This window comes from Gymnogyps californianus, chromosome 1, assembly GCF_018139145.2.
Source record: "Gymnogyps californianus isolate 813 chromosome 1, ASM1813914v2, whole genome shotgun sequence".
Classification (NCBI taxonomy): Eukaryota; Metazoa; Chordata; class Aves; order Accipitriformes; family Cathartidae; genus Gymnogyps; species Gymnogyps californianus.
Window position 1 is genome coordinate 139,297,084 of NC_059471.1, and position 12,812 is coordinate 139,309,895.

The following is a 12,812-nucleotide window of genomic DNA, read 5'->3' on the forward strand; positions in this document are numbered from 1 at the left end:
TTTTTAAATTTCACGTACATACAGCATAACAACATAAGTCTACCTTATGCTCACAGAGCAAAATTTCCAACAACCAACTGGTCAGAAACGACCACAGTCAGAACATTCTCCTGTTTACATAGCTCTCTTCTAATGAAACTGCATCCATACAGCATCTTACACTGACAAAAAACCCACTCAAAACCCCCTCACAATGCAGCACACTTGCTCCAAACTGAATGTTTACCTACAGACTAAGAAAAAAGATTTGAAAAACCACACTTAACCATTTTCAACTTTGCTGAGTAAACTTCAGTGTCCAATATTCTGTGCATACCTGCATTGGCTAGTTTTTAAAATTATTCTTAGGACTCCTAACCTTCATCAAGAATCTAGTTCTAGCCTCCATTAGAAACATAATTTTTACGCTAGCAATGCATAGTTCTTGTAATCTTCCCCTGAAAATTGCCAACAAGCCAACAATATTCACTATGACCTGCAGGCTGCAATTAATTTTATTTTATTTTAACATCAGAGTGGGTGAATTCATCGACCGTTGTAATGGAGCATTCATCAGCCCTATTGTAAAGAATGCCGTCAAGCACTTCCTGCTAGTAAATCCAGGAGTCTCCAAAGCAGTCTCCTGACACAACACCCACCTTCTCCCTCTTCCTCCCCCTCAAATCCAAATGGTTCCGTATTATATTTTTCAGCCTTACTACTCCAGGGAACTTTTTCCATACATGTTATATAAAGATGCGAGAAGGTTTTGTTTTGTTTTGTTTAATATGAGCCTGCACCATGACTCCAATGCCATGTACTTTATAAAATTCTTGCTGAAGCAGTAACACTAACAGGAGGCTAGGAAATGTCAACAGTAATTCAAGTCTTCACTTTCAAATAGATTTTGCAAATAGACAAAAGTTTTTCTTACCATCTGAACATTCACATTCTGGTTTAAATTCAGAGTCTTCTGTGAATTGTTATCTCAATCATTTCCAGTAAATAATTATTTAAAACAAAACAAGCATGTAGCACTCTTATTTGCTTAACAAAAAATGAATGGCAATACAAGCCTATATGCAGATAATAAAACTTACTCAGACAGCATAAGTGTGCTGGATGCATGGATATCCTTACAAGACAGTAAGCTCTGCCTTCAAACCTTAATCATAGGCTGTGGAATAGTTTCAAATGATCCATTTTTTTTGTTAACTCTAAATAACATTAGGACAGATTGTGCATGCAAAATACATCGAACTCGAAACTATTCACAACAATAAATGCTCTCAGCTCCAGGATATTATACACTCATAGATGAGTAAGAAGTTAGTCAACCAGCAGTCAATTTGCACACTGAACAGCAACTCTGGTTTCCTTTTACATACTTATCAACAAACTGAAAATAGACCAATAAGATATGAAAATATGAAATACGAAAATATTGGACTAACTTGCTTTTACACGTATTTCAGCTGCCTGGAAACAAATGCCAAAGAACCTTACAACTTCAGCAGCTGCTAACCACTCTGAGTTCCTCAAGGCAGACACGTCTTTGACAAGTTTCTTTTACTACTTGGAAAGATTAAGTGAATAATTTCTTAGTTTATGAATTTTTTAAAAACCATGATAGCATATCTGCATTTCTAGAAAGGGAAAGGTAATTTGCCAAACGGTTGCAAATCTATCTCATACTGTTAGTGTTTCCACAGGCATGAGACAACTTGAACTTAAAACAATAAATTTAGATTAATATAGTACCACAGAACAAACTATGCCTGTTTGGTAGTTCTCATCTTTCAATCTCCAAAGTAAAAAAATTTCTACAGCTTATGCTTACAGCATTTTAAAACACAGCAAACAACCACACAAAGCAGTCATGTAACAACTCAAGCCTCAATCAGGATTAGAATACCAATGAATTGTATTTCATAATCTGTATTAATCTGTGCACGAGAAGCCCTTCACTGGACACAGAAGTTATACTTCCTAGATACTTAAGACATATGCAATGCACTTATAAATAAATATTGTTTCATAAGCAGAAACTATGAGAACTGGTATGAGGAAGTGGAATCAGATTTGGCAACATCTCAACGCCACATGCAATCTGGTCACACAACAATCTCCTCATATCAGTTTAATGTTTTTAAAACATGCCAAATATCACACTCTTTAAGATTGAGAGACTTGAGTTTTATTTTGAGGATAGTGATGATTTAGAGCGTAACCTTACTGGATAAGTACTTCTTCATTCAGTGAATATTCAGCATTCTACTTCATAAACAGTTGTTCAATATTTAATTTTACAGAACTGGTCCTGTGAAATGCTGAGCACTCTACTTCTAAAATATTAAGAATTCAGAATTCTATTGAATAATGCCTTTATACAACTTTTACGTAGAAGTCTAACGCAGCAATAGATATCAGAACATGAGGAAATTTTACTTACTCTCTTCTCCTGATTGTGCTACTACTTTCCATTTATCAGCTATTTGCTGGCACTCCTTGCTCAGATTTCTTTCCTTGTCACTTGACTATACATTAATCACTCTTTACAGAAATTCTACCTCAAAAGTTTTTTCTTCTCTAGTTGTTCAAAAACAATGCCAAGATAGCTCCCAGTCCACGTATATACTCACCACTTCATGCAGCATCTTGCAAGGTTGAAACAGAAGTTGTTTTCCAGAATCTGTTCCCTTTCCATTTCATGTGCACATTGGTGATAACAAGTGGCTCTTCATTAATAAAAAGCTGCTGACATGCTTTCTTAAAAAAAATAAAAATAAAGAGTCAACAAAATTTCCCAAAGCTTACTATTCTAATTTTGCATTGATATCATGTAATATAATACTTTTTTATATTTCTTTATGCTTCTTCAGAAAAAAACCCACTGTCATTTCACTTGGGCTAAAATTACTTTTTAAATGACTGAGGCTTTTAATACAACATCTAGTTTTACAGCAGGACTACACTGACATCTAGCTAACTAGGGTATATGACTGGTATATCCCAGTATCATTCTGATCTTTTTTCTTCATACTAGAAAAATTCAAAAGCACTCAACTAAGACCACTACAGTGAAAGCCTTGTGCTATTTTAATTATCTGTTATAAAAAAAAAATACTTTTACTCATGAAGAGCATTCTCACAAACGTCCAAGTCTTTATGTGGACAAACTGTTAGAGTAGTTATGGTTTCCAATGTGCACACACATGTCCCACAAGATGTCTTTGCAACTGGCCTTTTAAGTACCACTTACACCCCAAAGGCAGAGATATTTATACTTTATAAGGCCTGTTAAAAAAAAAAAAGCATACATAGCTATAAAAATAATGGCTTGATTAAATTGCCTTCCCTGTCTACTCAACTAAAAAACAAAGATTCAGAGAGATTTTGCAAAAGCAGTCAGATTAAATTAAAAACATTAAAATTCCAAAATGCTGTAAGAAAATGTTTGTACTTATAATAAATATGAATTCCAACTTCATTTATTTTCCAAGACAGGTATGGTGTTCTCTTTTTTCCCCTTGCAACAAATATGCCACGTGCAAGAGAAACAGAACTCAGAACTCAAATCTCAGCAGGTAAGCTAAAGCAAAGTAAAGAGCAAAATAGTGCTATTTGCAATTTTGAAGTAAGAGCTTCTAAAAAAATATGAAGAAAATTTACATTGCCCTCCTTGACCACTTTGGGTCAACAGTGAGCACTATATTTTCTAGAACAAGATTAATATCCTAGGCCATGTATCCTACTCTCCTGTAGGACGTTATCTTCTCTAATAGTTTTATAACACTTAACACATAAAATATTAAAAGTATAACAATACAAAATCACAACTGAAATGCAACCCTTTCTCCATGGTTTAAAATTCATAATGCCCTTTAAGGAGACTACAGTATTGAGGGGTATGAATAGAAAACAAAGACATTAAAGAATTACTGAAAAGCAAGTAAGAAAACCACAAGGTTTTCAGGACGTACGGGTTTGTAATAGGTAGCCAAAACTCCCTATGCCACCTGATTGTAGAGGATGACAGTCAATATAAGGCATCAGCAGATTGATAAGAACTTTTTTTTGGACTATGCCAAGTGTTCCTTCCAAACATGGGAAAAGAAAGGGAGCGTGCTGGCTACGCAGTTCTACAAACCTCTGATAAGGCCTGCACACACTCTCATCCTTCTGAAACACTACATTGCGCTACTTAAAATCCAAAAAGTTGCCACTAAAAGTAACCAAGAGCCAATGGCTGCTTGATAGCTCATGCCAAACAACAAAGGTTATGATACTGGTTTAGCTTTGAGTAGACTTGTGACCACATCACATGAACCACAACTGCCGTCAGTTTCAGCATGAGACCAGGTAGCCTCAATATTAAGTCAGTGATTCAGAATTCATAAAGGAAATAATACTTTTTATAGCTTATCAGTTTTGGTACCTGCAAAGACCACGTGAATTTCAACCCAGTAATCAACGCCAATAATAAAGTCTGTGCATGTCCTACAATACAAGTACAGTTTGATTAAAACTTTCCTTCCCAACAAAACTTATGCAACGTCTTTATTTGTGCAGTCCTGCTAAGACATCCAATACTACCAAAGTGCCAAACATCATTATTCCAGATAATCCTGTCTGACGAATCCTGTACTCACACTTCTTCTATCAGAGAGCTTAGGAACAGCTAGCTACTCATGTCAGTGAGGCCGTGCTAATCTTAATATGAATACAAGGCAATACCTTTTAGCACTCCTTTCCATTACTTTTTGAATGCCTTTTCACTTGCTTTTCAGAAAGCAAGCGGACAGCCCCGTAGGGACAATCAAGAACTATTCTTCTCATCAAACTACAAAAGCAAATACAGGGGGAGCTCCCACTGACCCATTCCTCACTCCAAGGATACAGGACTCTCTCTGACCAACCGACTGGTAAAAGCACAACCTGCCTGACCAAGCCAAGCCAACAGAGGTAACCTCCAAGCACGTATTTTCTGCCTAGTGCCCAAGTTCATTTCTCAAACCAGGTTAAGGACAATTCAAATATGCTGCATTTAAGAGACATGACAGTTGCAAAACAGCACCCTATATGACAGGACATTGTGTTCTCTTCTGTTCCCCACCCCCCAGCACCCTGAAGTCTCCCCACAAAGTTTCCAAGATCGCTCTTTACCTACAAATGCCAGCCTCTGCCAGGGCGGGCTCTTGCTCGTCCTTTAGCCCCGCTGACCCCGGGCTGCCGCCCACCGCGGTGCCCCCCAGGGCGGGCGGCTGGCGCGAAGCCCGAGCGCAGCAGCAGGAACCGCTAAAGCATCTCCCCAGGCCAGCTAAGGCGGCGTCGAAATAAAGAAACAAATAAATAAATAGAGGAGAAAAAAGGACAGGTCATTAGCAAAACCGCCACCGTGTTAGCGAGGCGGGGGCGTCTCCCCCCGCCGCCCCGCACTACCCTCGGCCACCGGAGCCCCAGCCGGGATGCAGGCAGCCTCTGCACCGCAGGGGGCGGGGAGGGGGGGGGCGCCCCTAAGGCAATACCGTGCATTACCGCCGGCCCGCAGGCAGGCGGAGAGGCGCGGCCGCCCGCGGCCGCTCGGCGCCCATGGGCGCAGCGGGCTAGGCAGGGTCGGCTCGGGTCGGGTCGGGCAAGCACCGCCGCGTCCCCGGCTCCGATGCGCCGTCGGTCCCGCGGGGCGCCCGGCTCTCGGCACACGCGCGCCCAACGCTTCCCAACCGCCGCTTGCCGACGCGCGAGCACCCTCTCGCCGCCAGCCTCCGCCACGGGCAACAGCCACCCGCCGCTGTCAGCCCGGCGGGGCGGGGGCCGGCGGAGGGGGGGGGGGGGGGAGGAGGAGGAGGAGGGCAGAAGTACCCCGGTCCTGCGCCTGGCTGACTCCGGGCGGCAGGGTGACAGGTACCGGAAGTGAGATCGTGGCACACACCTCCCGCAATGGCCGCGCGCGATTGGCTGGGCGGGGAGAGAACTGCGCGGGCCGGGCGCAGCGCGGGGGCACGCTCGCTCCTCCCCCTCAGCGTATTCCCCCCCCCCCCCCCCCCCCGCGCCGGCTCCGCTCCCGCTCCCGCTCCCCCTCCCGCTCCCCCTCCGCGCGCCCCGGCGGCTTACCGGCGACGCGCGCGGAGGGAGCCCGGGGCCGGCGGCGGGGAGAGGGGGGCGAGACTGAGGCGCCGAGACTTTCTGTCAAGGGCAAATAAAGCTCCGCTAGGCGGAGGGGCGGGCCGGCTGCCGGGGCTCAAAGTCTGCGTTCGCCTCCCCTGACCCGCCCGCCCGCCCGCCCGCTTGGGCCGTGCGCGGCGGGCCTGCGGCCGGGACGGGCTGCGGGGGCCGTGCCCTGGCACTGAGGAGAGGTGCGGAGGAGGCGTGCGGACCGCGGCGCAGGGGCTTCTCCTTGAGTGCGGCCGGCTAAGAAAAGCTTTCTCGTGTTCAGAAAGTTACTGCGGGTCACGTCTACAAAGCAAAGCCTGAAATCCTGAATAAAATCCAGCAAACCCCTGGGGAAGGCTTTGTAGCGGACTCTGGCTTCCTGAGGCTCTTAAATCTTGGAAAGGTAACCAGAAGCATAAATACAGTGGTATTAAAAGGGGGTCAGCTTCACCCCCATCTCGATTTCTGCTCTCTGGCTGCTTCGTGTATATTACATTTCTTGATGATCCTCATGATTGTGGTCATTACTGTACAAAAAGTATCACTAGTTTTTTTAAATCATATAATTGCACTTTCACTTTCATGTTCTCCCTCCATTTGGGGCGGGGGGGGGGAAGGCACTTTATTACTGACCTGAGTAGTCAATAACACGGGTGCCAGGAAGAGAAACCACCATGACCTATTTCAGATGTTATTTTACATGTACCAAGCACAAACACATGTGCAGCTTCTGCTTATTTTTACTCAATGGAAACATAGTTTGTGGCAGTTCAAAAAATAGAAACACAGGCCCAGAAGGGAAGGAAGGAGAGCGCTGTCCTGGAGGCTCAGCCCCTACTGCAGCAAGCACCATATTTAACTCCATACATTTCTCAACCTTTAGGTTAAGTACATGAACCTGGACACGGGAGCACTCTATACAGAACAACAGTAACAGTAGAGGCCAAAAAACCACCTGAAAGCGTGCCTCAATGTGAACCAGTAAAAGGCAGTGTTAACAGCAGAAAACAGAAGCTAGTGAAAGCCCTCATGTTTACAGTAATTTAAGGCTTTTTCAGACTATTTCAAGCCAGTTCTGGTCACAGCCCAACTTCTCAATCAGTAGCGCTGCTCTGAGGTCTGTCCCAAGCCAGGCCAACACCCAGTGCTCCAAGAATCAGCTGATGTAGAAAGTTAATTCCCAATTTTAACACCTACATATTTCCCCACAGCCTGTGTGTAACAGAGCCCAGCTGATAACAAGGATCAGGGACTATTTCCATAAAAGACATTATCTGAGCAGATGAGCTTTTCATTCAGTTTGGTTTTCTTTCTTTCTTTCTCCCCCCCCCCCCCCCCCAAAATACTCAAACAGAATAAGCTTCTGCGCAGTTGCAAATATATATTGGTTTTCTTTGGGTGTGTGATCAGCTCTTAAAACTGTTTCCCCTCTTACTTGTCAAGGAAGCTGTGGAGAGTGAGGACATTTGTGTTTGAGTTTCCATATTGAACTTTCAGACTGGATTTAGGAAGTCTGTTTGCATGCGTACTTGTATTGCTGATCCCTGAGGTGACATTGTACAAGCGCTGCAGAACGATTCTCAAAAGTAACATCGTGGTATGGTTGCAGGCTTTTGCCTTGGGAATTCACACATTTTGAGGGATTCACCACATCAGGGCTTTTCTGTTGCCAATGAGAGGCGTGCCAGGCTGTCTAGCTGTTGAGCTCGGCTAGCTTTTCTGACGGGCAAATAGATGTTTCATACATCTTGTCCTGGCTCACACACTAATGCTGTCCCAAAGGCAGTAAAAACACAAAATATTTATTGGAATTTAAAATGAGTTGTGGGCTGTTTCCTGTTTATGAGCTGTGCGTTCCCCATCCCACACTTGCTGATAACCAAACTCGTAGCAACCTCCGTCTACAGCGTGGTCAGCAAAGAGGACTGTGTTATCCCAGACATGGAGAAGAGCTCTCTTAATCCCTGTTTTGGACTTATTTTCTTCTAAAGAAGTTGCATACATTTTGTCCATAAAAATGGCTGATGTTGCAGAAGGCATCTGTAGTGAAGGAGGAGAATGTATCCCGCATTTAAAATATTTACCCAGGAGACCATACTGAGTCCTTTTGTACCGAAAGCACTTTTTAAGCGTAGATTACTGACTGGATTGCGTAAATTTGTATTGCAGTTCAAATCTTAATAACATACCAAATATCATAAACATCCATTAGCTATTTAAATGTGCAAACTTTTAGAATCAGAAATTAGATTATTTACGAGGCTTTTAGCTGGAATGAGCTTTAATTAGTGTTATATTCTATTAATATGCAATAACCATATTACTATTGCCTAACAGCTCGACAGTTGTGAAACAAGCAGCCAGACTTGTGCAGTCGTTGATTTTCCATCTTTGCAGTAGCCAGCTGGCTTTGTCAGAGGTCTCCATGGTCACGCGCAGCATTTCTGTCACAAAATGTTTTCATTTGCAAAACAAAAACTCCTTTCCATTTATTTAAAGGCCAGATACGGAGTCTCTCGTAACAGTTCTGTGGAAGCAGATGAGCAGATTCAAGCCAGCACAGAGTCATTCAGAAGTTTGGGAAACGGACTATACTAGCAAAAATTGGCAGTGCCTTCGCCACCTCCTCCAACTATGGGTAAAACGCAGGAAGTGGGCTGACCTCGTGCTCAAATATTTGCTGTGGTTTCTCTTGCTGATCTGACGATAGAGCTTTTAACAGACAATGTGCCTCATTTCTGCTGGGTCATCGTGAAAGACTTTCCTGACAAAGTTGATATAATAAGTAAAATAGAGCCTTCCCATTTAGGTGTTTATTTGAATGGAAACTGCAGAGACCAAGCATCGTAGCCAGCATTTTATAAGCTGAAATAGCATACATATGGTTCTGTTTCTCTGAAAGTGAAGAAAGTAGTGTGACTACTGAAGTTTTACTGAACTAACATGTACTAAATGAAAATTATTTTAATATTATTGAATTACTCTTCTTAAAAGAATAGAAGTGGCTGGACCATCACAAGACAACAAGTTTTATGAACAGAGGTCACTAACAGAAGTATAGAAAGCTATTCGAGTGTAATTTAAGACTTTTTGCATATAATTTTGTGCATGCTGAATCATGCCCATTTGTGTCTGGTCAAAATAAGTCAAAGCCAGAAGTCCCATGTGATAATGAACAGGAGATGATTACATCTGATTTAAGTTAATACGTGGGTTATGTGCATACACAGTATGCAAATTATTGTTAAAAGAGCAGTTCTCTCTCACCAAATCAACCCCCTATAAAAAAAAACAACCACCAAGCGAACTGGTGAAACAGAGGAGACCTGTGAGATTTATCCATCCTGACCTTTCATTGTGAAGCTCTGGCCCAGCATAGCAGTCTTGTTACGGAAACATCTGTGCTACTTTGCTTTGTTGTTGGTTTTAGGGCAGGTTGATTTTGAGGGTTGGTTGTTTTTAGATGCACGTCTCTGCTGGATTAGAACAAAGCTCTAAGACTAAAGGTGATAAATGAAAACATTTTAAGATAAATCATATGAGGCTCATCTGCCTCATTTTAATATGACAGGTTTTGGATGGAGCCAGGATGCCAGCTACAGGTTTACACAAGTCTAATGTTCCACAAAACTATTTAGACATTAGATTTTTTTTTTTTAAATCTAAGCTGAGATTTTATTTCCCAACAAAATAAGCAATTAAAGTTGTTAATTATATTTAATTTTCATTAGAGATGTTTACCATGCCATCCCATCAATTTAAGGTATGGACTCATTCAGATCATTTCTATCCATATTTGCAAATGACTTTGCTCATTACTCTTTACTTACTAGTGAAATAATTCATTATTTGTCGGTGTCAAGATCAAACATTCCAGATGTCTGTACGTCTCTTCCTGTGTCAAAAAGACTAAGAAGAGTTGCATGTAAGATGATGGCACGTTAAACTTATCAATTAACCCTTCTTAACCCAAAATGTTTAGAATTTCTCTAATCGATATTCTTTTTATGCTGGTGCTGTCATCATCGCTATGGATAGCTATATTATTGGCAGCAATATTGAGAATTGTTGAATTAACATTTTTTTAATGTGACAGTTCTTTCCCCCCCTCGTTATTAATGTCAGTCTGTTTCGTTTCTCCATTTTAATAAAAAAATCTTTAAAGAAAAACTATTAGCAGTGAGCAAGAACCTTTCTTACAGTAATGCAGGATGCACACATTAAGGGTGAACTAAAAGAGAGGGGGGAAAATAGTACCCCACCAAGCTGCTTCTGAGGGGAAGCCCACACTTGAACCTTCTGCAGGATGTGACGGAACCATAGGGGAAACTATCAACTTGAAAACAGTTTATGGGAATAAGCAATTACTCTTAAAACTCAACTGTGCTGTTCTTTTCTACCCACCCACCCCCCCCCATCTGAATCGTTTCTTCCTCCAGTGTAAGATTCCCTTTGTATACATTTCTTTTTGTACTGGACACTGTATTACCAGATTCAGCAGGATTTAGCAGATTTATTTATGGTTTTATTGTCTCTAAGAACTGCTACAAAATCAGTTAGACTTAGTATAATAAAACTACAAAATTTTAGAAAACAAATCACTGCTTGGTATCTTGAACTAGGGAGAAGTTTTGTTATTCTGTTACTGGGGTTTTTTACTCCTTCCTTTGATGCACATGGTACTTGCCATGATGTGTCACTGAAGGGATAACAGTTTCCTCCCATATGTAAGGGTTTTTCCTATTATCCTTGGAAATAGATGTACTCTTAATTTAATTAACTCTTAATTTAATTGCTTAATGCATTTTAATCTATCGATCCCTATATTTCTATTGAAATACTATTTCTACTGAATACTCTTTGAATGTTTCCTATTTCAAAGAAAGAGTTCTTTTCTTATCCAGGCTTCTCACTTCTTCCAACTTTTGCTCTGTTGGCTCAATGAAGTCTTTGTTGCCCCTTTTTCCCCAGTCTGAGTTTCACATTCGGTGTTTTATCTGTCTCACTGAGATTCTCTTCTTGGGCGACATCTTTAAAATCTCTCCCTGTCGTCACCACCATAAACTGTGATTCATATCTTATTCATTAGCTGACTATTGCAACATCTTTTCTGGCCTCCATTCTTCCCCCTCTCCAGCTAAAGCTATCTTTTACTGTCCCTCTCAAGTCTCTCTACTATTTACGTCAACTCTGTACCCCTCTCTGATGTCTGCTTCCAATCCCCAACCCTTCTTTCCTGTAATACCCTGTGCTCTCCCTACCATCCTTTAACAATCATGCAGAAAATCTGCCCTTTCCCTGAAGAGCTTGTATATTAGCAGGACATACTAGAACAAAAAAGCAAATAATAATGTATAGTGGAACATGGTTCTTAATGCAATTATTAGCAACTTCTGCTTAGTTTTCTTTAAAATGTGCCCTCCTATATACTTCTGCAGCATGTATGTACTTCCTTGCATGCCTAGATTAGTTTACGCTGTAACTGGTAAATTCTCCCAGCATAGTTCAACCAATACTTATCTATTCTTGTCTGGCTTTAGTTGTAGCCTTAATCTAAGCTTCAGTGGTTTCTGCGCCTTTGCTCATGTTTTATGCAGATTTCAAGAAGGAATTACCATGTAAATGTCAGCTTGCCGTGATCTCATCTCCTTGTAAATAATTCAGTCCAAGTGCAGAAATTAAAACTGAAGTTGGAACTTATGTTTGCCTCCATACTAAGTATGTACACTTCAGACCAAGTTCTTCATGCACCAAAGGTGTAAGCACATTCATTTAGCAAGCAAATGCAGTGATTTTAGAAGTTGTGTTATTGCCAGAGCACCCAAGGAGAGTCAGTGTGAATCATGTGCATGTATATTTGTTTTGGTGCGAAGTCCGGTGACTTTTGAAGGTGAGTTTAAAGCTAAGCTGTTTTGGTTTTTTTTACTGAGGCAATTAAAGGGAAAGTACAGGTTGCGTGCTGCTTTCAGAGTGGTAGCACGTGGCAAGCAGGTAGGATACGCACCGGGCAGCACTGGTGCTTTGTATCCACTCCAGTGTATTTTCCAGAGCTCATCTCATCACAGTTCTACAGTCCTCCAAGATCCTTAATGCAAGCAGTTTCTTTTCCTGTTCGCTTGTACTATTGCAAATGCAGTTTTAGAAAGCCCGTAAGATTCCACACCCCCCCGCCCTGGAGAAGGGGCAAGTATTTGTCTCATACTATCAAGTAAAAATTTTGCGGTTGGGATCTAGGGTGTGTAAGTCTGAGACTTACTCAAAGCAATTAGCTGAGTAACTATTCAGCTTAAATTGTTTTCCTACCCTGTTTCCAGGCCATGACTAACACTCACTGTGCTACACCCAGTCTTTTCCAGCATTCACAACTGATATACTGAGCGTATGCTAGAACTACCTTGTATGAAGAACAATCACATATTTAATTTCTGGGCTCTTTGCTCAATCATTGCATATCTACAAGTCAGATTTTTGAACAAAAGCAACACATGTATAGTTGGGCTGATGCTTTGCAGGTACCACTTTTTCCTTCACACTTCGACTGTGCATGTTCTCATTCAAGTATTTCTCACTATTCTTTATGCTAGTCAGCTTTGCTGTGTCAACAGGAACTTCTCATAACTAAGTCCTAGATAGATTTTTTTAAAGCAAGGCTGTACTTCCAAAATTGTTTAAAGTGTTTA

At 41.6% G+C, this 12,812-nt stretch overlaps 1 protein-coding gene across 1 annotated transcript in view; it reads right to left on the bottom strand.

Moving 5' to 3' along the window:
- The window catches only part of PPARA (peroxisome proliferator activated receptor alpha), a 36,348-nt gene extending 31,098 nt beyond the window's left edge, over positions 1-5,250 (bottom strand). The window contains exons 1-2 of the mRNA XM_050903771.1: positions 5,146-5,250; positions 2,622-2,748 (exon numbers count right to left, since the gene is read on the bottom strand). The gene's annotated coding sequence lies outside the window, so the exon portion shown is untranslated. The remainder of the gene's footprint in view (positions 1-2,621; positions 2,749-5,145) is intronic.
- Between the last annotated feature and the right edge of the window lie 7,562 nt (positions 5,251-12,812).